Below are 5,591 nucleotides of genomic sequence, written 5' to 3' on the forward strand. Positions count from 1 at the left end.
AATATCACTTTTATTTTAAATATAAGAATATACATTTGTAATGTAATTAAAAGTCTACATTCGAGTTACACGAACTTACCTGGAAGATATTTCAGATTTGGATTTCAGTTATTTCGAAACCTTTTTTTTTCACAGTCAACCTCCGGAATTGGCCTCTCGGGGCCTATAGATAAACAAAATAAATTATTATTCTATCACATTATTCAAATTCAGCCCCAAAATTCACTCTTAGACGAAATGACCACTTTACCCCTAACCTTTCACATTTTTTCAATTTAGTCCTAATGCTCGTAACATGAAATGCATGTATTTCCTTGGTTACCCAAGCCTAGCCAAATCTATTCTAAGTACATACCAGCCCATATTTTCCTCTATTTCCCATTTCTACCACACATTTTATACCCTTTTACAAATAGGTCATTTTTTAGGTGTTTTCATGAAAAATCACCTAGTAAAAGATCTTTATCTAACATCTACCCTTCATAATCCTCCATATATCATCAAAGAACAATCATCTCATGCATGGTTCAAATTTATCATGAACCCTAGCTTGAAATATGGGTAGAAATGGATAGAGCATGCTACGAGGATCTCAAAAATGTAAAAATAAGTTAAAAACAGGGCTAGGAGTCACTTACTATCAAGCCTGAAAATGTCAAAACCCTAGCCTATGAGCCCTTACAAATTTTGGCAGCCACAAGGAAGAAGATGAGTGGATTTTGCTTTGATTTTCCCTTTTTATTTCTTTTATTACTAAATGACCAAAATGCCCTTCCTTACTAAAATTTCAAATTTTTCAATCCATGCCCATTTTTGTCCAAAAACTTAGATTTTGGGAAATTTTATATTTAAGACCTCTTAATTAATAATCCAAAGAAATTTCTTACAAATTTCTTCAAGATCACAAGTTTTGCAATCTATTCGATTTGGTCCTTAATTTTCAATCGGACAACTTACACCTAGAATTTCTTCATGAAACTTTAACACATGTTTATTTTCACATCCTAAGCCTCATAATAATCATAAAACAAATATTTTAACATCAGATTTGTGGTCCTAAAACCACTATTCCGACTAGGCCCAATTTTGGGATGTTACATTTCTCCCCCTTTAGGGACTTTCGTCCTCGAAAGTCTTACCAGTAAACAGGTTCGAATATTAGCTCGTCATGGTTTCTTCATATTCCCATGTGGCCTCTTCCACTCCATGTCTATGCCATAATAGTTTTACCAAGGCAATATTCTTGTTCCTCAACTATATGACTTCCTGAGCCAAAATCTTAACCGGTTCTTCACCATAAGTCATATCCGGTCTAATCTCAACTTCCGTTAGTGAAATCACATGGGAGGGGTCTGATCTAATCTACGTAACATGTACACATGGAATACATTATGAATATTTTCCAATTCGGATGGCAACGCTAATCGGTAGGCTAATGGTCCAACTCTTTCTGTAATCTCATATGGTCCAATAAATCGCGGACTCAGCTTGCCCTTTCGTCCAAATCTCTAGACTTTTTTCCATGGAGACACTTTCAAGAATACTTAATCTCCAACCTGAAACTTAATCTCTTTTCTTCTCAAATCAGCATATGACTTTTGCTTATCTGATGCCGTTTTCAAGTAATTACGTATCACTTTAACCTTTTCTTCAGCTTCCTTGATTAAATCAACTCCATGAATCTGACTTTCCTTGAGTTCTGTCCAATACAATGGATTTTAAAACTTTCAGCCAAACAATGCATCATAAGGTGCCATTTTCAAACTTGTCTGGAAACTATTGTTAGAGGTGAACTCTACCAATGATAAGTATTTTTCCCAACCACCCTGAAATTCAAGAACGCAACTCTGTAACATGTCCTTCAGAATCTGAATTGTCCACTTAGATTGACCATCAGTTTGCGGGTGGAATGTCGTACTAAAAGCCAACTTTGTACCCAAGGCTTCTTGTAGTTTCTTCCAAAATCTCAAAGTGAATCTTAGGTCCCTATCTGAAATGATCGACAACGGTACCATGTGTAATCTCACAATCTCAGATATGTACAAGTCAGCCAATCTATCAAGAGTATAATCTGTCTGTACCTGAATAAAGTGAGCTAACTTCGTTAGTCTATCAACGACAATCCAAACAGCATCTTTCTTTTTCGAGGTTAACGGTAATCCTGTCACGAAATCCATGGTAATCCTGTCTCACTTCCATTCAGGGACCATCATAGGTTGTATCAAACCCAAAGGTACTTGGTGTTCAGCCTTGACCTATTGACATATCAAGCATTTTGATACAAATTCAGAGATATCTCTTTTCATGCCATTCCACCAATATATTGTCTTTAAATAATATACATCTTGGTACTTCCTACATGAATAAACAGATGACTATCATGTGCCTCTTGCAAAATCTTTCGGATAAGTTCATTATCTTTGGGACACAGACCCTATCTCGAAACATCAAGCAACTATTAGAACCAATCCAAAAATCTGATTCAATGTCTGTCTCATATTATGCTCTCTTGACTTGCAAGTCACTATCATTGATTTGAGCTGCGCAAATTTCTTGGAGAAATGTCGGTCTGGCTCTTAACTCTGTCAAAACTGAACCATCATCAGACAACGCCAATCGTGTGTTCATAGCCCTCAATGCAAATAAGGACTTCTTACTCAAGGCATCGGCGACCACGTTCGCCTTTCCCGGGTGATAATCAATTATCAACTCATTATCTTTAATTAACTCTAACCACCTCTGCTGTATCAGATTCAATTCCTTTTGAGCCATCAAGTACTTCAAACTCTTGTGATCGGTGAATACACGGCAAGTTTCACCATACAAATGGTGTCTCCAAATCTTCAAGGCAAATACAATGGCAGCTAGCTCCAAGTCATGTGTTGGATAATTTTTCTCGTGCAGCTTTAGTTGTCTCGAAGCATAGGCTATCACTTTGCCCTCTTGCATAAGTACGCACCCCAGTCCATTCAAAGACATATCGCTATAGACAATGTCTTTAATTTCTTGAAACTCTGTTGACATTTTTTCGACCACTAAACTTAGCATCTTTTTGCAGCAACCTCGTCAAGGAAGCTGCAATCATAGAAAATCCCTTTACAAAGCGTCGGTAGTAACCGGCCAAGCCCAAAAAGCTTCTAACCTCAATTACATTCTTTGGTGGCTTCCACTCGACAATAGCAGAAATCTTATTTGGATCAATTCGGATGCCATCACCCAACACAATGTGACCCAGGAATCCGACCTCTCTAAGCCAAAATTTTCTTTTGCTAAACTTAGCATATAATTTCTTGTCTCGCAAAGTCTGCAAAACAGTCCTCAAATGTTCGGCATGTTCAAACTCATTATGGGAATAAATCAAAATATCGTCAATGAAAACCACCATAAACTTGTCCAAGTATGGTAGGAAAACACGATTCATTAAATCCATAAATGTAGTTGGGACGTTTGTTAGACCAAAAGGCATTACAAGGAACTCTTAGTGACCATACCTCGTCCTGAAGGTAGTCTTAGGCAAGTCCGACTCTTTAACTCGCAACTGGAGTAGCTGAATCTCAGATCTATCTTTGAAAACACGGTGGCTCCCCTTAGTTGATTGAACAAGTCATCAATTCTTGGCAAAGAATACTTGTTCTTGACAGTTACCTTGTTGAGTTTTCAATAGTCTATACATAACCTCATCGAACCATCTTTCTTTTTTACGAAAAATACAGGAACACCCTAAGTTGAAAAACTTGGTCTTGTGAAAACTTTCAGTCAATTCTTGCAACTGTGATTTTAACTCTTTCAACTCAGTCAGAGCCATCCTGTACGGAGCAATAGAAATAGGCATTGTTCCCGGTACTAGCTCAATACCAAACTCCAACTCTCTAACAAAAGGTAACTCGGGTAGCTCTTCTAGCAACACATCTGGATATTTACAAACTATCGGTACCAACTCAATCTTCAACTCAAATTCTTTAATATTCAACACAAAATCAAGGTAAGCTTCGTACCCTTTTCTCATATACCTTTGAGCCAACATTGAGGTAATCACAATCGGTAGTGTATCCAACTCGTTCTAATTGACCCAGAGAACCTTACCATCTTAATATTTCAATTCAATATTCTTACTACCACAATTTACAACTACCTTATGGACAGTCAAACAATCCATGCCAAGTATTACATTGAATTCATCAAATGGAAAAATCATAAGGTTAGCTGAAAAACAATGACCTTGTATCATCAAAGGACAATTCTTACAAACTTTGTCGACTAACACTAACTTGTCTAGAGGGTTCGACAGTTTAATCATAAATTCTGTAGGTTCCACAGACATATTCATACTAGACTCCAATTTCATGCAAATAAATGAATAGGTTGATCCCGGGTCAATCAAGGCAATAACATGAACATTATGAAAAAAAATGTACCCATAATGACATCAAGAGCTGAGGCTTCCTCTCTAGCGCGTATAGCATAAGTTCTTACCGGGGCTCGAGCCTCTAATTTTGTAGTAAAATCCTTCGCAACAATTCGACTACCATTAACGCTTCTAGAATGTTGTGGAGGTCTACCTTGGGAGATGGGAGCACTTGATTTTCGGGCTGGCGAAACCTCTCTATCAACTTGTTCTGGACAGTCCCTAAGATAGTCGTCAAGGGAACCACACCTATAGCATGCTCTGCTCCTCGTCTGGCACTCTCTGAAGTGGAATTTATTGCAACTATCACACCTCAGCTTTTGATTTCCCACACTTCCCACACTAGCTGACATGGGAGAAGAAGACTTTGGGTTGTGACGCTTAGAGCTTCTTGCTCTTCCCGAATATCCCACTGAAGTAGTAGAGTGTTCCTGATGACTCCTTAATTTCTTTGTGGGGAACGAGTAAGCCTTACCACTAGATCTCTTACTAGAAACTTGAGCTTCTCTCTTTTCTTGCTTTCTTTCATTATTTAGCTTTTCGGCCTTCTTGGCTCGATCAGCTAATACAGCCAATTCCCTTATCTCAAGGATATCGATTAACAGTTTAATTTCCTCATTTAAGCCTTCCTCAAAGCGCTTGCACATTTCTGTCTCCGTTTGGACCTACTCATTTGCGTACTGATTAGTCTTACGAATTCTCTTTCGTATTCTGACACGGTTCTATTTCCTTGTTTGAGTTTCAGGAACTCCTTTCATTTTTTATCTAAGAACCTTTGATAATATACTTCTTTTGAAATTCTGCTTGAAAGAATTCCCATGTGATACTCTCTCTTGGTGTCACTGAAGATATAGTCTTCCACCAATGATATGCGGTGTCCTTCAATAAAGATACCACATACTTTAGACATTCTACGGGGGTACAAGATAATTCGTTGAAAACTCATGTAGTGTTTTCAAACCAGAACTCAGCACGTTCCAGATCGTCATTAGTTGTGGCCCTAAACTCTTTAGCCCCATATTTCCTAAGTTTATCCACTGAGGCCTTACCAATTCTCACGGGTGTCATACTTTGTGGCACTTCCTTTTCTGGTTGAGCAGGGGGCAGAGGAGGTCGTGGTATTGGGGCAGTTTTTCAAGTAATCACAAAACCACTCATCCAACATTTCGAAAAAGGTTGCTCTCGT

Source organism: Gossypium arboreum, chromosome 9 (assembly GCF_025698485.1).
Source record: "Gossypium arboreum isolate Shixiya-1 chromosome 9, ASM2569848v2, whole genome shotgun sequence".
In the NCBI taxonomy this organism is placed as follows: Eukaryota; Viridiplantae; Streptophyta; class Magnoliopsida; order Malvales; family Malvaceae; genus Gossypium; species Gossypium arboreum.